Raw genomic sequence first — 24,136 nt, forward strand, 5'->3', positions numbered from 1 at the left:
AGGATTGGTAAATATCTTTTCCCAATCTGTTGGTTGCCATTTTGTCCTAACAACAGTGTCCTTTGCCTTACAGAAGCTTTGCAGTTTTATGAGATCCCATTTGTCGATTCTTGATCTTAGAGCATAAGCCATTGGTGTTTTGTTTAGAAAATTTTCTCCAGTGCCCATTTGATCAAGATTCTTCCCCACTTTTTCTTCTATTAGTTTGAGTGTATCTGGTTTGATGTGGAGGTCCTTGATCCACTGGGACTTAAACTTTGTACAGGGTGATAAGCATGGATCGATCTGCATTCTTCTACATGCTGAACTCCAGTTGAACCAGCACCATTTGTTGAAAATGTTATCTTCTTTCCACTGGATGTTTTTTGCTCCTTGTTGAATATCAAGTGACTATAGGTATTTGGGATCATTTCTGAGACTTAAGTTCTATTCCTTCACTCTATATGCTTGGTTCTGTACCAATACCAAACAATTTTTTATCACTATTGCTCCCCCAGAAGTTCTTTTATTGTTGAACATAGCTTTCACTCTTCTGTGGATCTTGTTATTACCAATGCATTTGCAAATTTCCCTTTCTAACTCTGTGAAGAATTGAGTTGGAATTTTGATTGGGATTGCATTGAATCTGTAGATTGCTTTAGGCAAGATGGCCATTTTTATTTTATTTTTATTAACTTGAGTATTTCTTATATACATTTCGAGTGTTATTCCCTTTCCCGGTTTCCGGGCAAACATCCCCCTCCCCCCTCCCCTTCCTTATGGGTGTTCCCCTCCCAACCCTCCCCCCATTGCCGCCCTCCCCCCATAGACTAGTTCACTGGGGGTTCAGTCTTAGCAGGACCCAGGGCTTCCCCTTCCACTGGTGCTCTTACTAGGATATTCATTGCTACCTATGGGGTCAGAGTCCAGGGTCAGTCCATGTATAGTCTTTAGGTAGTGGCTTAGTCCCTGGAAGCTCTGGTTGCTTGGCATTGTTGTAATTTTGGGGTCTCGAGCCCCTTCAAGCTCTTCCAGTTCTTTCTCTGATTCCTTCAATAGGGGACCTATTCTCAGTTCAGTGGTTTGCTGCTGGCATTCGCCTCTGTATTTGCTGTATTCTGGCTGTGTCTCTCAGGAGCGATCTACATGCAGCTCCTGTCGGTCTGCACTTCTTTGCTTCATCCATCTTGTCTAATTGGGTGGCTGTATATGTATGGGCCACATGTGGGGCAGGCTCTGAATGGGTGTTCCTTCAGTCTCTGTTTTAATCTTTGCCTCTCCCTTCCCTGCCAAGGGTATTCTTTTTCCTCATTTAAAGAAGGAGTGAAGCATTCACATTTTGATCATCCGTCTTGAGTTTTTAATTTTAAACTATTAATTCTGTCAATCCATGAGCATGGGAGATCTTTCTACCTTCTGGGATCTTCAATTTCTTTCTTCAGAATCTCAAACTTCTTGTTATACAGATTTTTCACTTGCTTTGTTAGAGTCACACCAAGGTTTTCCATGTAATTTGTGGAGATTCTGAAGGATGTCATTTCCCTAATTTCTTTCTCACCCTTTTTATCCTTTGAGTAGAGGAAGGCTACTGATTGTTTTTTTGTTGTTGTTAATTTTATATCCAACCCCTTTGCTGAAATTTTTTATCAGAGTTAGTAGTTCTTTGGTTGAATTTTGGGATCACTTAATTATACTATCAATATCATCTGCAAATAGTGATAATTTGACTTCTTCCTCTCCAATTTGTATCCCTTTAAACTCCTTTTGCTGTGTGATTGCTCAGGTTAGGACTTTGAGTACTATATTGAATAGGTAGGAAGAGAGTGAACAGCCTTTTCTAGTTCCTGATTTTGGTGGGATTGCTTCAATTTTCTCTCCAGTACTTTAACATTAGCTCCTTGTTTGCTCTATATTGCTTTTACAATGTTTAGGTTTGGGCCTTTAATTCCTGATCTTCCCAGGCTTTTAACATGAAGGTGTGTTGAATTTTGCTAAATGCTTCCTCAGCATCTAATAAGATGATCATATGTTTTTTCTCTGTGTTTGTTTATATAGTGAATTATGTTGATGGATTTCCTTATATTGAATATCCCTGCATTAAAGCCTATTTGATCATGATGGATGATTGTTTTGATGTGTTCTTTGTTTCAGTTTGTGAGAATTTTATTGTGTATTTTTGCACTGATTTTCATAAAGCTAATTGGTCTAATATCCTCTTTGTTGGGTCTTTGTGTAGTTTAAATATATGCATAATTGTGGCTTCATAGACAGAATTAGATAGTGCTCCTGTTTCTATTTTGTGGAATAGTTTGACAATATTGTTATTAGGTCTGAATATCAGGTATGAGTTCATTAATATCAGTGTACTAAATTCCCAATAAAAAGACATAGGCTAACAGATTGGAAATGTAAAGAGGACCCAGCAATTTGCTGCCTACAGGTAACACTTCAGTTTCAAAGACACTACCTCAGAGTAAAAGGCTAGAAAATAATTTTCCAAGCAAATAGTCCCAAGAAACAAGTTGGAGTACCACTCTAATATCAAATAAAACCAACTTTAAGCTGAAAGTTATTAAAAAAGATAAGGAAATCACTTCATATTGATCAAAGGAAAAGTCTATGAAGATGAAGTGAATATATATGCTGCAAGTGCAATGGCACCTGCATTCAAAAAAATCCTTAGTAAGGTCAAAAGCAATAATTACATTGCACCCAACACAATAATAATGATAGCCTTCAACACCTCTCTCTCATCAATGGAAAGATCATGGAAACAGAAACCAAACAGAGACATAGAGAAACTCATAGAAGTTATGAACCAAATGGACTTAGCAGATATCTATAAAATATTTCATCCTAACCCAGAAGAATATACTTTCTTCTCAGCACCTCTTGGTAACTTCTCTAAAACTGACCATATAATTGTCACAAAACAAGCCTTAGCATCTACAAGAATATAGAAATAATCCCATTCATTCTATCAGATCACCATGGACTAAGGCTGGTCTTCAATAACAACAAAAACCACAGAAAGCCCACATACACGTGGAAGCTATACAATGCTCTATTATATGATAATTTATCAAGGAAGAAATAAAGAACAAATTAAAAACTTTTCAGAATTTAATGAAAATGAAGGGATTGCATAATCCAACTTATGGGAAATACTGCAAGCAGTGCTAAGAGGAAACTCTTATCTCTGAGTGCCTCCAAAAGAAAACTGGGAGAGCATACATTAGCAGTTTGACAGCACACCTAAGAGCTCTAGAACAGAAAGAAGCAAATGCACCAAGAGGAGTAAACAGTAGGAAATAACCAAACTCAGGGCTGAAATTAACTAAGTTGAAACAAAAGAACTATACAAAGAATTAACAAAACTAGGAGCTGATTCTTTGAGAAAATCAACAAGATAAATAAACACTTAGCCAGACTAACCAGAGGGCACAGAGAGAGTATCCAAATTCCCAAAATCCAAAATGAAAAAGGAGATATATCAATAGAATCTGAGGAAGTTCAAAAAAATCATCAGATCCTACTACAGAAGCATATACTCAACAAAACTGGAAAATCTAGATGAAATGAAAAATTTTCTAGACAGATACCAGGTACTAAAGTTAAATCAGGTTCAGGTAAACCATCTAAACAGTTGCATAACTGCTAAAGAAATAGAAGCAGCTTTTAAAAGTCTCCTAACTAAAACAAGCCCAGGATCAGTTGGGTTTAGTGCAGAATTTTATCAGACCTTCATAGAAGACCCACCTAGTTTTGTAGGGTTTGTGATCTTCTAACGAAAATGTTAAAGAACATCAACTCGGTTTTGACTTTATTTTTAAATACTTACATATTTTCAGGGAAGCAATTACTTGTTCCTTTTCAGGTGTTTATTAGTTTGTCATTTTTGTTTGTATAAACTTTAATACAGCCATATGGCCCATAAATTTCTCAATGATTTCTGAAGCTACAAATAGATTTATAGATGTAGGATTACTGAGGTGGTAAAACCACGAGCTAAATGGCAATTTCTATGATTGGATCCTTTGTCCAAAATCAGAAGTCCACAGCTGGCATCAAAATGGAGTTTGTACGAGTTTGACAGACATTGATAACTCCAGTGCATGTTTTGGGGACAGTAAAGCATAGATTCCAGAAACTACCAAGTGCATCCAAGATTGTTAACTAATATCAGAGTGAACTGGACATTTAATTGAAATCTATTGCATGTGTTAGCAGTGTGTAAGTTATGGGGATCCCTGAATATAATGAACTTCCCTGATAAAAATGATACACAGCAAAATAGATTGATTTCAAACATGACATGAATGCCTAGAATTAGAGCTTCTTAGTATTGTCTATATTTTCTTGTGCATTTGCAATTGTTCAAAGCCTTCATTCATGTTCAATTCACTCCATTTTCTTTTGATGTGCATATACTTATGAGTACCTCCCAGTGACTACATCTCAACCTTAATAATATACACATATATAAATTTATTTATTATGGCTTATTATTTGATTACAAATTTTCTATCTTAAATCCTGAAACCAAATTTGAGTTTCACCTACAGAAATTATAATTATAGATATTCATACTGATTCAATATGTAAATGTCATAAAGTCCTATTTCTCTTTTCAAAGTAGATCTATATATACAACATAATGTGGTCTTTGTTGCTAAACTACAAGAATAAGGATTTATATTATCATATATTGAGAAATATTGTTCTGCCTGTAGGAGATAATATTTTGTGATTGTGAAACACCCCTGAAGGAAACAGTTCGCTGAATATGGATACTTGACAAAAAATAAAATGGCTGCTTTCAACAAATCTACTTGTGATCTCCTTTTCATGTCTTCAAGATAGTTTAAAGCTGAATTTATCTTTGCAATAAGCACTTACACTGGGATAGAAAGTACCTATTGGTATCAAAAGCTTAAGTAGAGAGCATCAGCAGCTCACTTGCAGAGGCAGAAAATGAACACAAGCAGGGAGACTACTCAGGTAAGCTCTTACTAAAGAGACAAACGTGTTCAACTCGAATTACACAGCTCATGACTTGCAAGGCAAGGATAAACCCTTCTTATATTTTCAGGAGAAAATGGTGATAACATATTATCTGATGTTGGAAAGCATTTCTGGTTTTGCAGAATATCCCGTTAGCTGACAAATTGAGAAAAATAGCAAAGAAAGGAAAGGAGTTACTTTTCCGACATAGTAAAGATTTGATATTTGTACTTGAGCAGTTAATGAAAGGAAAACGATTAAAATAGAAATATCAATCATGAGCAAGGAATATGATTATTTCTTCCTGTTTATTTTCAAATAGAATGTGAATCGGGTTAGAAGCATTTTCACAAACAATTTATTTCTCTCATGTTAAAAACATCACACTATTTCATCTTCTTCCTCACATAGTCACATGGTTTATTGACAGTTACAGAGGAATAGTATCATCATAAATGGTGTTCATGAGAGTGGGAAATGTAATAATTATTCTAAGGAGTGGTAAACTTAGAACAAAATCTCTGCTCTACAATTATACAGATATATCTATATAAATTAAAAAAGAAACATAAAGACTTGTTAAATATCTACTGTAGAATTATTTCCTTTGAATATTTGTTTGCTATAATATAGTTTGCATGTAAAACTACACACATATATGCATGCACGCTAATATATACATTGGTTCTATAAATATTGAACAATATTTGAGGCCAGGAACTAGTTACTCCTTTAGTTCTAGAGTAACTATTTTAAGAGCAGAACAATTTAGAGTCATTAAATACTTCCTTGGCAATGTAAAATCCAGTGTGTGTGTGTGTGTGTGTGTGTGTGTGTGTGTGTGTGTGTGTGTGTGTACACTTTTAAGGGTGGAGAATTTACTTTGACTCATCATTTCTGTGGGTTTAAACCATGGTAGCTTAATCCAACCAACCTGCCTGGACAGAAGACCAGGAAACAAAGAGAGGACAAAGTACCACCTGTAGTCTCTAGGTAGGTTATTTTTCCTAAAGTATATTATCTCCCATAACAGGGCCACTCTTAAGGGACAAAGCATTTAACACTTGACACTATTGGTGAGATATATTTGCATTCATTTTTAGCATTATACTCTGGTTCTTTAAGGGTATGTAGGAATGGTTTATTTGTGGATCCCAATGCCTAGATCAATGGATATGAATTTAGTTCAGCTTCCCAAAGTTTCCTGGTGGAGGTCAAGATACTCTATTAATGATGACTCACTTGTAACTGAGAACTTTTGAGATTTAAAAGCAGCAAGAGGAATTTCTACATGTTGGACAACCTCATGAAACAGGATTACCACTGGGTAAGATGGGCTTAGAGGCCACTTTTTCTCTTACTTTTGTGACTTATAATATAATGACATTATTTCTCCTGATCCCTTCTTCCTTCCAATCCACCCATATGCCTTTCACCACACGTATTTATTTTTAGAGAAATATCAAACTAGAATTATCTTCATTTTAAAATTTTTCTTTACATAATATACATACTGATTTGACCACATTATTTTTATTACTTTTTATTGGATTTTTATTTACATTTTATCCCCTTTCCCCTCCAGAAACCCACTATCCCAGCCCCAAAGCCTCTGCTTCTATGACTGTGCTCTCTTACCCATCCACCCACTCCCTCCCAGCTTTATGACCTGGCCTTCTCCTCCATTTGGGAATTTAGTTTTGACAGGACCAAGAGTCTCTCTTCCCATTGATGCCCAACAAGGCCATCCTCTGCTGCATATGCAGAAGGAGCCATAGGTTCATCCCCGTGTTCCCTTGGGATGGTAGTTTAGTCTCTGGGTACTCTGGAGGGTCTGATTGGTTGATAATCTTTGAAGGAGTTTGCTACTCAATAAGAAGAACCACATTAATTTTAATATTGGTATTCTATATTCAAAAGTGAACATATATCAGGCTGCTGTCAGCATGCAATTCTTGGCATCAGCAATATTGCCTGGGTTTGGTGACTGTATGCAAATGGGCTGGATCTCCTGAGAGGCTCTGCCAGAGAATGACAAAAACAGAGACGAATGCTTGCAGTTAACCATTGAACTGAGAACAGGGTTCCCATTGGAGGAGTTAGGAAATGATTTGAAGGAGCTGAAAGAGTTTACAACCCCATAAGAACAATACCAACCAGCCAGAGCTCCAAGTGACTAAACCATCATCAAAAGAGTCCACATGGACAGACCCATGGCTCAAGCTGCACATGCAGCAGAGTATGGCCTTGTTGGGCACCAAAAGGAGAAGAAACCCTTGGTCCTGCCAAGGCTAGACCCCCCAGTGTAGGGGAATAAAAGGGTGGGGAGGCAGAAAGTGGTGAGTGGTTGGGTGAGGGAAAGAGGATAACATTTGAAAAGTAAATAAAAAGTATCCAATAAGAAAAAAGTGAACATATTTGCCAATATGGATTTAAAGAAGTAATTTCTGTTAGGTAAAGTCATAGAAATGTGCAGTGGAATTCACCTTGTTTAGTGTTCCTATAATGAGAGGAAGTGATCTTTGAAACAGTCAGAGGCCAAATAAGGGCATTAGAGGTGGATATTTTCCAAACAGGAAAGAATAAAAAACTATAATTGAGGTCTCCTGGTCCTTTGAGATTGCATCTTTGACCTCTAAAACTCTGAGGGAACAGTTTATGTTGCTTAATGTGCAACCTTTGGTCTTAGAGAATCTAGGTACACTTATATGATTAGTATCAAGATAATTCAGTAGTAAGAAACATGTTTAAGTGATTTGCTATATTGTTTTAGGAATTCTTATTTTCTTCCATAATATTTAAAATAAATATTACATAATTAATTTACATAATGTAAAATATTTCAAAATATAAATAAATAATTTACATTATTTCTCATTTTCACTTAATTAGGACATGGCCTTTCTCTTTCTTGAATGTGAATTAAAAAGAAAAATAATTTAACAATATAAACAAAGATGTCGAAAGTGTTTGTTTTTATGTTAAAATTATATTAATCTTATGTAGGCATTCTGCATTACACAATGCACATTGGTTTCCTAAAGACAATTAACATTCAGTTAAAACTAAGAGTAAGACTATGATGCAGAGAAAATACATTATTATCTTGATTAAGTCAAGTGAAACTCTTAATTTTCACTATAAAGGGAATTAAATCAAATCCAATCTCAACTCTAATTTATCATTTATTCAACACCATCGATTAGGTAAAATATAATCATATAAAATCAAAAATTCATTTATAGTGCAGGGACTTTGTGAATTTTAAATAAACTGAATTTGAAATCCTGTTTTCTAACAGATCACAATGATTATTTTCTTTACTGTCAGTTTTAATTTACTTAAACACAGCAAAATATTTTATAAGTAAATTAAATTGTCTGGGGAGAAAGTACACAGAAAGCACAGAAAAACCTTGACAAGAATAAAAAGAAACAGTAGTGAAAAGCTTATTTATAAACATTTGAAAGCATTAAGAGAATGTTTGGTTTATAAAAATGACATTGACTTTGGAAATTTTAGACCTATACTCCTAAAGTACATTGCCACTTATATTTACTTATTATTTAAAATGTAGAATTTGTGGCACTTTGCTTAGTCTGGATTATTTCCATCAATAATATTTTCTAGTTCTGCTCCTTTACTACAATTTTATCATTTCATTTTCTTGACAACTATATACTGTTCCACAGTGTTTATAGGAAAAAAATCCATTATACTTTAATTAATTGAGTGACGTTTAGTTTTTATTCCCATTTTTTAGTGATTGTGAATAGAGTGATGATGATATAGTTAAATAAATGTCTATAGAGTATTGGGTAGAGGTCCGGCAAAGGTATGATCAAGTCATGTGGTTGCTCCAGTTTTAAATGATTATGAATCCTGTACATTGGTTAAAAAAGGGATCAACAGACAGGAAGAAGAATTTTTAAAAGGAAAAAATAGATCTGAAGAACTAAACTACCAGTTACCTGCCAATATGATTAGGTGATCACGTAGCCCCGCTCCTACTGCAGCACTCCAATCAGTGGCCTCTGAGTGAGAAAGAATAACTAAGAGTCAATCATTTTCCTGGTGTAATCTAAGCTCAGGAGGTCTGTCCTAAATACATATACATATAAAAAACAGAAAGTGAACTTAGGAGGTTCAATTTGTAAAGATATACATATGTATGGATGTATGGATGTATGTATTAAACAATAATAATTAGAATAAAAGAATTTATGAACTTTAGAAAAAATGGAAGTGGGAAGAGGAGAAGTTTAAGGGAGCCAAGAGAAAGTTAAAAACAATGTAAGTACAGTATTTTTGCATGATAACTTAAAAAATTAAAAATTAAAACCGATAGAAGTGATGAGCAAATCATCTCTCACACAGACACATCATCACAGCGGTTAAACAACGTGTATAGGTCTCACCAACTTTCTTGAACAACTTAAATTCATTTGTTTTAATAAATGTAATTTTTATCATTTCTTTTATAACAAAAGAGTGGTTAAAATAATATGCAAATAACAAATAAAAAGCCAAAAAATTAGAGTAACAAATTAAACATAAAATTAAAAAAAAACAAAACAGTGCTACAGAAGAATTCAGAAAAAACTATGTAAATATTATATCTCATATCTATCTGAATTATATACATTCCAATTGATGAATTTTTGAATATATGGTGTCATTGATCTACTATTTTCCAATAGGAGCCACAATATAACATAGTGTCAAGTCCAGTGGTATAAAAAATGTGTTATTTACTTATATCAATGTTATTTGAAATTAAAGGAGATTGCTGTCTCTAACTCCTCTGTGAATTGTGCTGTTTCCCTAAAAGGTCTGTGTATGCTCATGCAACTTGGGATATGTAAATTGTTCTGTAATAATATTTTCTTAATTTATCTTAAATTTCTTAAATTGAGAAATATATGTTCACTTGACCTACAGCTGAAGATACTGTGGCAGAATCTGTTGTGGCAAAGGACATCCTTCAAACCAAGTGACAGACTACAGCATGAAAAAAATATTTTTACCAAATGAGCCTCTGATTTAAATCTAAACATAAAAAGTTCTTTAAAATCTTGGACATCAAAAACAAACAAGCAAGTTAATAAATGGAGTACTAACTTCTTAAGTTCTTTGTATATATTAGATATTAGCCCTCTATCAGATGCAAGATTGGTAAAGATCTTTCCCAATCTGTTGGTGACCATTTTGTCCTACTGACAGTTTCTTTGACTTACAGAAGCTTTGCAATTTTATGAAGTCACTTTTGTCAATTCTTGATCTTAGAGCACAAGCCATTGGTCTCTGTTCAGTAAATTTTCCCCTGTGCCCATGCGTTAGAGGCTCTTTCGACTCTAACAGTAAATTCTCCAAAGAGGAAAAATAATTGGCCAAGAATCATTTAAAGATATGTTCAACCTCTGCCCAATTCCAGCCTCGACAAGAGTAGCAGATACCTGGTAGGAGAATAGGAAAATACACAACTGAGGTATAATACTGACAGGCTGCTCTTTTTGTTGTGTGAACCCTTGAACTCAGGAGTCAGGGTCCTCCACCTAGACTGGATTCAACACCAGTCTTTTATTAAAATCATAGAAGAAAGTTGGATTACAAAGTCCCAAAGGGGGTGGGTAAATGCTTCTCTATTTCCCTGTGCCAATCAGACCCAGATTTGGAACAGAAAAAAAAAGTTAACTAAACAATCTCAAACATAAAAGTTTTACAGCAAGCATGGTTTTATATATATCCTGACCATGAGTTTCCGGTGAGCTCATAGGCAGCAGTATTGCGACTACAAAGTCAGTATCAGTATGGTTTCATAAAAGGGCAAACATAAGGTCATACTGCTGACCCTGCAGTCTTTATAATTTTTGGACCCCATCAGTCTGTCGACAAAAACATCCTCACTTAACCTGTATGGAGAATTTCTAGGTGGCTGCAACCATTGTCCTAGAACCCAAGGAACCCATTGCTAACTTGCTGAGAAATATCCATTTGATATTCCTTCTTAAAATTTTTAATAAAAAATGTCCTGCTTTTATTATGCAGAATTGAGACGAAGACTGGGAAAACAACTACAGACTTACTAATCTCTGCCGGTGGCTCTAGGTTCCTTTCATTTCCACATTGAGCAAGTGACTGTAACATACGTTTTCTTGAATTCATGAACAGCCTTCACTGTTAAATCATTCCTAACATCTAATTTATGGATATCAAGCAGACTCTTACAAGGTCTTGCCAGGTCACCAAATATTGGTTTTATCAAGGCAGGAAGATAGAGAAGGAACAGTAAATGGATAAAAAGAATGATAAGTACTAAGAATAATTGCAGAAATGACATCATGAAGTGCTTGCGCCAAGGAAGCAGGCCTTGGAACCTCTTGGTACTCACACTGGAGCCCACAAGAGGCCACAGCCTCAAGTTCTGAAACATGGTACCTTGTCATCAGGTGTCCCAAGCATCTCCAGCTTAATATAGGGTGCTCCAACAAATATCAGGGATATGTGAATCAAAAGGATATTTTGAGATTTCCTCTTACACGTGTCAGAATAGCAAAGATCAGTTTTTAAAATAACTGCTCAGATTGGCAAACAAGTAGAGTAAACATGTCACTTATCAATTGCTGAAGGGATTGTAAACGTCTACACCAACAATTCACATCAACATGGTGGATCCTCAGGAAGATGGGAGTCAGCATACCTCGATTCATCTATACAACTATTGGACAAATACTTAAGGGATGCTTCATTCTACTGCAAAGATAGTTGCTCAACCTTGTATAAAACTATTTGTCCATTAATGTATGAATGATAAAGGAAAGACATGTTACATTTATACAATGAAACAACACAAAGTCATGAAACGTACAGATAAATGGATAAAATTAGACAGTGTCATTCCCAATGGAGATATTCCACACCCAGAAAGAGAAGTATGTTTTGCAATTTATTTTATTTCATTTCATTAATATTATTTAAATACCCACTTCTTTCCCAAGGAGAGATAAACAGACTGTGGATTCAGATGGGAGAGGAGTCATGGATGATCTGAAAGGGGGGGGGGGAAGGGAAAACATAATAAATGTATTACATGAAAAAAATCTACTTTTTAATTAAAGACAAATAGAAAATAGTATAACATATTCAATCATTGCCATACACTGAGTAAATTTTGAAGGCATTTAAACATTAAAAAGAGAGATCTAAGGGTTCGCAATTTTACTTTAATTCTTCTCTTGCAGTTAAAGTACTATTAAATCATTGCACTACAAAGATTGTTCCAGTAAAAGGTAGAAGATGATCTGTCAAGGACTTTTTTATGTGTGTTAGCTTTTTGCTTGCATGTATGTTTGTACGAGGCTCAGAAAGGCAAGAAGAGTGCCATAGCTCCAGGAATTGGAGTCAAGGAAGGTGGATTCTGAGAACCAAATCCTAATTTGCAGCAAAAACCGCAAGCATCCTTAACTTCTGAGCTATTTTTTCAGCCCAAAGATAGGAGATCTTCTAAAGCATTATTCAACTTCTGTCACTTGCTTCTCTTCCTTTTGCCTAAAAAGTGAAGTAAAATAATGCTTACTTGATTGATTTACACATCTACTTTATAATTTACTGCTGCAATTGATTTCATACCACAATTGGCTTTTGTACTCATTCATCCTAGGAAGTCAAAATAACCCTGAAAGCACTAGATGAGAGAATATGATGGCATATTTATTTTAACCTGACTCTCAGGTGTTTATCAAAATAGGCCATAGAAAGTGTAAAAAAATTGTAAAATTTTAAAATTTAACACTTCTAAATTTTGCAAATATTTACCTACATAAATTAGTATTCTTTTATAAAGATTCTTTTCTGAGTGGTGGTGATATATTCCTTTAATGCCAGCATTCTGGAGGCAGAGGAACAAAGGCAGACCTCTGAGTTCAAAGTTCAAGGCTGGGGTGGTCTACAGAGTGAGGTCCAGGACTGTCAGGGCTACAAAGAGAAATCCTATCTTGATAAACATAAATAAATAAAAAAATAAATGAATAAATAAATAAATGGGAGAACGAAAGTGAAAAATTATAGCTAACATAATTTACAACTTTTACAATTGTCCATTGATATCATGAATGTTTACCAAACTATACATGTTTGTTAAAAATCACCAAAATTGATATAAATCTTTTTATTTATTATAGATGATTTATCATCTATTTGATCTATGATACAATATTGACATAAAAATGTAGAAAGGTCAATGTCCTGCTGTTCTTACATTCAGGGAATCTCTTAAATGATTATAGCAGGGAAGATAACTAAGAATGCTATGGAGCTGGGTTATCCATGTAGTTTAAATCCCTCATGTAGACCAAATGTTCACATAATGACCTAGGTTCTGAGTGTCGCATATATAGCCTTTCCATGGAGGATCATTCACTTGGAAAACGTACTGATAGTTGCTCCAACATGATTCCCCTTGAAGCAATTATGCTAAGTAACACAAATCTATCAAAACACTTATGCAGCTCTCTATGAGTCAATGAAATGAAATAACCAGAATAAAAAAAGTGAAGCCAGAAAACATAGTACACCCGGGATAATATGGTGGTCAGTGAGTTGATTGAACAGTTATTGTTACTGACTGGTTATATTCTTTTAATATAGGTGTGTGTGTGTGTGTGTGTGTGTGTGTGTGTGTGTGTGTGTGTGTGTGTGTGTGCGCGTGTGTGTGTGTGTGTGTGTATGTTTGTTTTGTGTGTTTTGAGTGCATGTGTTGGAGGAAAACTTTATATACTAGCATTACATTTTCATAGCTCTTGAATAGCCAAGAAATTTTATAAATTTAACATTGAATGAATCTTGTCAATCAATTAATAAATAAATAATATAAATAAAATCTAAAAATATATTTTTACTAAGAATAGTCTAACCGAAAGTCATTGTGGTATATTATCATTTCTTTAAAAATTAGAAATATTCAAAAATGTACTATTTACATTTAAGATCAGGACTGCTCCCTGAAGCCATGTTGATGATCTTGGTCCATGCTGCAGTCAGAAACCATGTGGAGTCCAGGATTTGTGCTAAGGCTGGCTGATATGGACAAGAAAGTTTCTTTTCCTGTGAAATCATTGATTGTGATTGATTGTGGCTTCACGGCTGAGAATGAGAAACTTGAAGGCTTCTATGGCAACAATGCTTCCTCCCTTCAAACGAGAAAAACTGTTAGGAGAGGAAAAGTCTGGATAGGAAGCTGTTGAATAGAATTTTTAAAAATGTAATAAAGATGCTAAGTGTACCTCTTTGAAGTCAATGGCTTCTGGCAGAGGTAGGAAGATTGGGAAGGAACTTTGTCTTTAATGGAATAACTTCTCAGATTTAGCCGTTCTCCAATGTGTATGTAGGCTACATATGCTGGATTGATGTATTTTTCTCTTTTGGATGTAATTTTCTCTTTATTTCAAGAGTGGGAGGGTGAACATAAGAGGAACAGAAAGTGAATGTGATTGGGGTATATTGTCTGAAATTCTCAAAGAATTAGTAAAAATATTATATTAGGGAAAAAAAAACTACTGTGGGTAAAAGTATGCATTTCACTCATCTCGCAATGTATATTAAAAAGAATAAATGAAAATTATGTCACATTCTTCAAACTCTTGAATTTATATGTTCTATAATATAGATTATTGTACTACATTGGTGATAATAACAGTCAGGAGTTTTCTCTCAAAATTTTATTCACTAGTCTATATGTCCCAAAATAAATATTTAATTCCACTATAATTAACATGTCTTATAAAATGTGACTATTCCTTGCAAGCTTACATTCTAGGTAGATTTGATTTTTTTTCCTTTTTTCTTTTTGCTTTTTTTATACAATAATTCACAGAACAGTCACGTTGAATAAACAAAACAACAACAACAAAACACAATTCGAAAAGTCACACTACTGAAAATTAAGCTATGCCCTCTATTGATTCAGGAAGCTCTTGGCTTAACATTTAACATTTTCAACTTGATGTAACAAAATAAGCGTTCAATAATATATTCACCTATAAAGAGAACTATGTGATTTCAATTACACTGAAGCCAAGTGAGGGCAATTGAATGGTAATTAGTGATTTTCAAGGTTAAGTACCTTACACTTCCAACCCAGTGTTGACAGTATGATAACAGCTATTGTGGATGGAAATTCGAGGTGATTTAGACCTATAAAATAGGCTAGTAATTAATGAATAAGTAAATTACCTATAATTTAAATCACCTAATTTCTGTAACATTCAATATTTGGTTTAGGTATTGCTCATTTTATATTTGACTGATTATACTTCCTCATAAAGAATTTACAGATTTATTCAGAGAGAATAATGTCCATAATTAATAATTTAACCCATATATAACACTATCTTTAGTTTTGTATTGTTCTTTCTTAGTAATAGAAAGATGATAACTTACTTCTCAGTATACTGGTGGTATGTCTAGGGTCTAATTGAGAACTTCACTCAACAATAACACCTTAACTAACTAGAGAACTAACTCTAGGTTTTATGTAATTCCTAAATCTTTTCTTAAATAGCTTGTAAGTGCTATGAACACATTAGAATACTTTCTTATTACAGAGTCTTAGATGCAGTCTCCAGAACTATGTTTGTGTTCCACAACTCACGTCAGTGGCTCACAACTGTTTTTATAGGACTCTAAGACAGCTAGAGTCCTATAAGTCCCTCCACAGGCACCCTGACACATGTGGCATTTATGCAAACACACACACACACACACACACACACACACACATACAAACACACACACTTTGCATACACAAATGCATTGAATTGATAATAATTATTTAGTTATTTGTTCTACACATCTTGAATTTTGAATCCCATGAGTGATATGTCTACATAGAAATTCATCAATCCATTGTGTTTCATATGCCTCATAAAACATTTGAAAGATCAAATGCCTAGCTTTTTTTAATGACTTTAAATAAGTGAATTTTTCTGAATTTTTTTGTGTGGTTACACAGTTAGTAACCCACACACAAATCCACCATGCTGCATCGTCGTAAAAGTAAAATGGCTTTGAAATGTTTCAAAGGTTTTCTTTTTTCTTAAAAATCATTCAGTTCAGTGTTTCCATTAGAAAAAAGAAAGTTTAGGAGCTAGAATATAGCTCACTTGCTCTGATTCAGGCTCAATTCCTAGATCCCAAATTGTAGCTTACGCTAGTTCAAAGGGACCCAAAGCCCTCCACATCTTCTGTGAGGAACACAAACATACATTCAAGCATAACAGTCCTAAAAGAAAAGAAAATAAGCAAATAAATAATTTATACACCATTTCTTTGATCATCAAAGAGACATTTACATCATATTTACTATACTTTTTCCCCCACACTGAGTGTTTATAGTAACTTTGAACAGCAGATCACAGTATACACACAAAATACTGACTATATAAAGAAAAATGATTCATGGCATGATGAAACATATCCATAATTAGAAAGGGGTATTGGAAGAGAAATCTGAAATTATAAAGCATTCTCAAAAAAAAGATAGGGAAAACTATTCTCAAAAATAAAAGAACTTCTGGGGGAATCACCATCCCTGATCTCAAGGTGTAATACAGAGCAATAGTGAGAAAAGAACTGAATGGTATTGGTACAGAGACAGGCAGGTAGATCAATGGAATTAAATTGAAGACCCAGAAATGAACCCACACACCTAAGGTCACCTGATCCTTGACAAAGAATCCAAAATTATCCAGTGAAAAAAATAACAGTGTTTCCAACAAATGGCACTGGTTCAACTGGCTATTGGTGTGTAGAAGAATGCAAATTGATCCACGCTTATCTCCTTGTAAAAAGCTCAAGTCCAAGTGGATCAGGACCTCCACAAAACCATCCCATTATATTTCTTCCCGCTTTTCTTCGTTAATGGGCTTTCCTCTAAAACTATTGTTATTGCATGCATGTGAGCATTAGCACTTACCAAGCAAAGGCTATCCAATATGACCACCAGAGTCTTGTTAGCAACAGCAAGATTGGGCTATAACAATTTTATTGAGAATGAACAATACAAGTATAGTTGTCTGGATACAAAGATATTTGCAAACTTTACAGATTATCATCTGAGAACCATTTCCTGCCATGTCTCCATGCTTTCATGATGAAGTGGTTTAAATAGATTGGTCCCCCATACACTCATGTGTTTGAATGCTTGGCCCATGGGAAGTAGCAAATTAGGAGGCTTGAGAGCTCTATGCTCAAGCTTCACCAGATGTAGAATCAGTCCCCTCATGGCTGTCTATACAAGGTAGTCTTTTCCTGACTGCCTTTGAATCAGGATATAGAACACTCAGTTCTGTCTTTAGCACTATGTCTGCCTCAATGCTGCCATGATTGCTTCCCTGCTCCTTGTTATGATGATAATGGACTGAACTTGTGAAACTGTAAACCAACCCCAATGTTGTCCTTTAAGAGTTATCTTGGTCACAGTGTTTCTTCACAGCACTGAAAGCCAAACAGAGACACATAACTTATAAGGGAAGACACAGAGGAATGCAAAGTGGCCTTTGTCTTTCACGGCCTGACAGTGTTGTTCTTTTGGAAACTGGAAGGCACAATGTAACCTAGGAGTCATGTATTCTAATGGGACAAACCTATGACAAATGCCTCTGAAGGCAGATGGGCCAAGTCAAATTCATGGTTCTCCGCACATGCATATATGTAAAAGTACATACACAAATATTACTAAATATAACCTGTTCCGTCTGTGTGTTACTTGTTTTTATGTTTTTATGTTGAGTTGATCATTTGGCACAGAGAACACAGCCATGAGAAAGACGACCTCTACTCTCCTTCCTCAGTTTAGTTCTTTGTGTAGGACCCATGCGTTCTGACTTTTCATTCACTTTTCATGCTCATCAATATGAGCTTTGTTCAATTTCTGTATGGGTAGTCATTTTGGTGAGATATTTCAGATATAGCTTATGATAATAATAAGAGACAACATATCACACCAGACCTCTTTATTTTCTGACTCTTATAATATCTCTACCATTTTCTGTAATGCTCCCTAAGCCTTAGGTCTAAGAGTTTTTTATAGATGTATCCACTGAGACTAGGACCCACAAGCCTGCAATTCCATTGCTTGTGTTTTAATTTAGTGGTCTTCATATGCTGCAAAGAGAAGTTTATCCGATAAATGGAAAACAGTTGCCTTATCTGTGGCTATAAAGTCAAGCAGTGCAAGTAATTAGCAGTTGTGGATTTTCCTCCAATAACTATAAATTTACTAAACTGAGTAGTTAGCTTTATAGAACAAAGACTTGGTTTTCTATTGGTAAGTGAGTTTTGTTCAATTAGAAAACTGTTGTTTACCACCAAACTATGTGTGTCAATACTGTACCCTAGGGTTAAAACATTATGCTGTTCATTAATATGGTCCATAGTCATTAAAGATTGTTAGAAATTTTTGTTGCCTTTCTCCTCTGAAAGCTCACATGGTGCTTCTGGTACCATAAAAGCTAGTTCTTCGAGAGAGCATTGGGTTTGATTACAGCTCACGGGTCTTTAGTCCAAATAACAGAAGTTCGTGGCTTTCAGGAATAAAGATTTGTCTTCCACTTCTGAAGGAAAGTCAAGGGCAAAGCCATAGACTAAATGTTCTGAGAGTACTTTTGATAGCCTTTGCCAACAGCTCTAAAGAGGAATTCTCCTGTCTGATATAGGGGTTTGTTAGATAATCCTTATCTCTTGATTGGAGCATTGTCAGCATAGACAGTGTTTATGTATATTTATACGTAGAATTTCATGTACTATTTTTATATAAATAATTAATGATATGACTCCTTGTGGTTTTTCCAGATATATTTATTGTTATTAAATTCATTTCCCTTCTTCTCCTGTTTTTACTGCCCTCCTTCTCCATAATACCCTCTTTCCCATTTCCCTGATCTGATCACTTGTATCCTGTTATTGTCTACTAACTAATTGAAAACACATTAATAATATATTATCTTTAATTTCTCTTGATTGATTTCTTGATGCAAAGATATTTTATCTGGCCTTTGTGTTGTTCATAAATATATATAAATCAAATTTCAGAAGTCTTTATTATTTTCTTGATAATTGATCAGTTTTAACATTTTATCATTTTCCAATTCTAACAAAAAACACCCAAAATGTTCATTTATAATTAATAATTATAAGCGATTAAGATATTCTCTTTATTTGGACAAATATCAGGAACCTCATCAATACATACATAATATCTGTGTAATACTATATTAAGATAAGTCTTATGCTCAAATTGCCCAATGAATATAATGCTAAAAGAAGATAATTTTAAAAAGATTGAACCACTTACTAAAACTTCACTCAGGATATATAGACAGTAGTATCTTTTTTTTTTCTTTTCTTTTTTAGGAGTTGGGGACCGAACCCAGGGCCTTGCACTTGCTAGGCAAGCGCTCTACCACTGAGCTAAATCCCCAACCCGACAGTAGTATCTTTTAATAGCAGTGGACAAATGTAATCAAAAATTGTCTTATAAGCCTGAAAGAAGTAATTTTTAAAAAAAGGTTTAATGGATAAAAAAGTTTGTTTTTTGCATAGTTGAAAATGATCTGGAGTTTTCATTTTATAAATCATTACAAAGATAAATATACAACTGTACAATGTGTGTATGTGTGTAAATATACATTTTATTAAAATGAATGAGAGGTATATTGTTGTAAATGGTTTAGGAAATAACCTTATAATAGATACTTGATACATTTGAAGATAAAATTATCATTCTATTCATCTCATGCTCTCAATTATTAAAAAATCATTTATACATTTATTAACATTAAAAAATACTTTTCACAAAACTATTTTTAAGAATCCACTGTGCCTGATGGGAAAGCAGAAAGATGCTGTACTTAGAAAAACCCTCCCTAGAGAGCATAGTTATTAATTATTATTGGTTATTTTATTTATTTACATTTCAAATCTTATCCCCTTCCCAGTTTTTCCTCCACAAACCTCTGATACTCTCCCTTCCCCATCCCCATATGAGGGTGCTCCCCTACTCGCCCACCTACTCCTGCCTCAGGGCCCTGACCTTCTCCTACCCTGGGTCGTCAAACCTCCACAGGACTAAGGGACTCCCCTCCCAGTGATGACCGATAAGACAATTCTCTACTACATATCCAGCTGGAGCCATAGGTTCCCCTATGTGTACTCTTCAGTTGGTGTTTTAGTTCCTGAGAGCTCTGGGGCATTTGGTTGGTTGATATTCTTGTTCTTCCTATGGAGTTGCAAACCCTTTCAGCTCTTTCAGTCCTTGCCCAAACTTCTCCTTTGGAGTCCCTGTACTCAGTCCGATGTTTGACTGCATACATCCTCATCTGTATTGGTAAGTTCTGGCAGAGTCTCTCAGGGGACAGCTATATACCAAGTTCCTGTCCATAAGGGCTTCTTGGAAACAGCAATACTGTCTGGGTTTGGTGGCTGCAGTCGGAATGGATCCCTAGGTGGGGGCAGTCTCTGGACTGTTGTTCCTCAGTCTCTATTCCAATCTTTGTCCATGCATTTCCATTTGACAGGAGGAATTCTGGATTATTATGTTTGATATGGGCGAAATCTCCATCCCTCAAACGGAGCTGTGCCCATCCACTGGATATGGTCTTTACAGGTTCTATTTTCCCTTTGTTGTGTATTTCTGCTAATGTCCTCCCTGCTGGGTTCCCTGACATCTGGGACTTTCTAATGGTTACTACCAGTTACCCCTCTCCCACTGCCACATACCTACTTTTGAATTCAGACACTTCTGGATTTCTCCCCCATCTCCTCCTATATCATCTACCTCCTTTTCCCTCCCAGTACTCTCTCCCGCCTATATCCCTCTCTCCTCCTACTTCACAGAAATTATTTTCTTATACCATCCGAGTAGGACTGTAACTAAAAAAATTTGTCATTATAACTCTCTCAGTTGCTATAAGGCTGTTGCTCTTGCAGGATAATGCTTATAATATGACAACTATGAACGAATAAGTTTCCGAGACAAAGGTTATTCTGCATATTTATTAGTTTTGTTCTGAATCAAAACAAAATTAAAAAATAGTATACTAAAACTAGCAAAGTAAGAAGGATTTGAAATTAATGCAGAAGGGAAACACATGATTTCAGCTCTATTCTACTTTAATTTTTATCACTCTTATGGTATGTAATTTTTAAATATTAAAACAGTAAGTACAAAATACTATAGTTAAGTTAATATACTTTGTGTGAGTTCTTAAAATTTTCTATTAATTTTTTAAATGACAATATAATTTAAGCAGGTCTATGATAATATAAAAGCAATTTTCGAAGTTTTGTGAGCATTCAGTAAATTTTTCCTATTCAGTAAATAAGTATAATGCATTCCTAAACACAAAATAATATTAGCTTGAAAGCTACTGTTTCACTACAGTTGTTTACCACCAAATTGATGTCAAGAATCAAGAAGATATATCAAAGGAATCCATAGTTATAAGCTGCAATCAAATAAACTGTTTCTGTTTATTTATTCATAGTAAGTGCTGCCATCAATTATATTAAACATTAATTATCTAAAGTACCATTGTGGGATGGTTAGGAGCAGATTTTTATTTTAAATTGATGCTTATGATTTAGTCATGAGGTTGGAAATTCTATGTGCTTAAAATATTATTTCCAAACCATTATAATATTCATTAAAATTACATAATTTCTACATCTGAATGAAATTCTAATCACTTCAAAATGTAGTATTCCACGGAGCATTTGTCACAATAATTCTCCAGTAAATGTATCATATATGTTTTGTTTCCCATAGACAATCTGCACAGTTATAACCATAAAATAATTGAGCAAATGCTACTTATACATTTATTCTAGTTCTATAAATACAGTAAACACAAAATTAGTTTTCAAAATATTTGGAAGTATGTAAAAGGAGCAGATTAAAACTATGTTATTAACAGTTGCAAAAATTTATTTTATATGACTTCCACACATAATATATAAATATAAATTGCGTTTTACTCTCTCCTCTTAGCTCCACAAACATCATGGTTTTCATTCTATATATTAAATATGACAGTAAACAATTTAAATTTTTATCTTAAAAATAATTCATACTAAGCTCACGGAATCAACAAACCTGAACCTAATGGGGCAGGGACTGAACTGACAATTGGGAAGCCTATATGAGTTCTAATCCAGGCCCTCAGTATATATGTTACAATGCATAGCTTGGAACTCCTCAGAGATGGCATGGGGGGGTTGTTGAATCTGACACTATTCCTACATTGGAGGACCCTTGTCATCCTACTGGTTTGCTTTGCAAAGCTTTAATATGAATGGAAGTTACTCCATATTAAGGGAGTTAATGTTATTACAACTTAGCATGTCATGTTTGGTTGACACCTGGGAGACCTGACTGCCCTTTTCTAAAGTGAAACTGGGGAAGAGTGCATGGGGAGGTGGAGTGTGCGGGATGGTGATATGATTTGCAAGAGGAAACTGTGGATGTAATACATGAGAGAATAAATTAATTTTATAAAAGAAAAGTTCACACTCTTGATGATGATCACAGAAGCTATGCTCCTTTGACAAAATTTGCTTTTAAATAAAGCTCCCTTTTCATAACATCCTAAAGAGTTCATAAAATTCCAAATATCTAGAACTTATTGGCACACCTAGTACAGTCAATGGAATTATTTACACTTTTCTGGTAATCCTAATTAGATACAATTCTATTTTTTCTTTCAACTCACTCAATGAAGTCCAATAATAGGGAAAAGTTGAACATATGCAAGTTTGACACAAAGTCAATAAAATTGATGAAAGCTTTTAAAATGTTTCATAATAGCAGCATTCATAAAATTGAGAAAAACTGCAATATCAAATGACACAATGAGCTAACATATTTTGACCCTGCTTACTAATACAAATAGAAATAATCAGGGACTGTTGATTTTATTAACTTCAGTAATACACAGAATAGAAGTATATTAGAGGTATATTATATTTTGAATTTAAATTTAAAAGTAAATTAATTGCAATTTCCCTATTATCTACTTTCCCTTTTCAGTAGAAACTCATTTTTCTTTACTTAAACCCAAATGTTTAAATACTTTGGGGACTATATTTTTAGCACCATCAAAGTAGGGTGCTAAAGTATCTCTTTTTAAATTAATAAAGCAATGAAATTGAAGAAGATGTGAGTGCTGAAGTGTGAAGCAGAAAGAAATGCTTCTGCCGTGGTATCATTTATCGTTGTTAAACTACGGATCTTGAAGTATTTGGGAAAGCATGAGACTTTCTTTTGGTGATGTAAAACCATACCAGCTGCATAAAGGTTACTGTTCTTTGTAACACATTTTAACAATATTATCAGAATTTCAGGTTGTAAAATGCACATGCCTCAGAGAGTTTTTATCTTATATTTCAATGTCTCATGTAATCCTTTCTTACTGACAATTTAATAAACTTGCAAAATCTGGGATTACTGTCTTAATAAAATATAAGGTTTACAAGATCACCTTTGCATTCTGAAGACACACAAGTTTTTTTGTTTTGTTTTGTTTTTGTTTTTTTGTTTTTGTTTGTTTGTGTGTGTGTGTGTGTGTGTGTTTTTTTTTTTTTTTTGGCTTGAGTTCATTTGACTTGTATAGTGGCTTTAGAGAATTCACCATAGAGCTGATTTAATTGACACTTTAAAATTTTTGGTACTATTTTTTTTAATTTCCAGATTTCCTTTTATAATTTGGTAGCATATATCTCTTCCACTGATATAGTAAGAGAAGCACAAATGTTCATAAGAAACCTAAAACTCTCTTCCTCCTATCCCTACCTCCTTTATGTACTTGACCAACAAAATTAAATGAGTATTTTCTAGAAGTGGCTCTTGAATATTTCAGTTAGTAGTTTTATATTTAAAATGCTATGTTCTAAGTAATCGAATAACCTCAGAATGATTAAGATTATGGCATGAAATTACCTGTTGATAATTAAATACTTTTTAATGTTGAGCAATACACTCATATTTACTCATTAGTAAAATTTGTATTACCAAATGCAAACCTGATGTTTGTGTCTTTATCAGTTGGTTAGAACATGCATATACCCAACACTGAGTTTGATTAATATAGAAATTAAACGG

The sequence above is a fragment of the Rattus norvegicus genome, chromosome 11, assembly GCF_036323735.1.
Source record: "Rattus norvegicus strain BN/NHsdMcwi chromosome 11, GRCr8, whole genome shotgun sequence".
NCBI classification, from domain to species: Eukaryota; Metazoa; Chordata; class Mammalia; order Rodentia; family Muridae; genus Rattus; species Rattus norvegicus.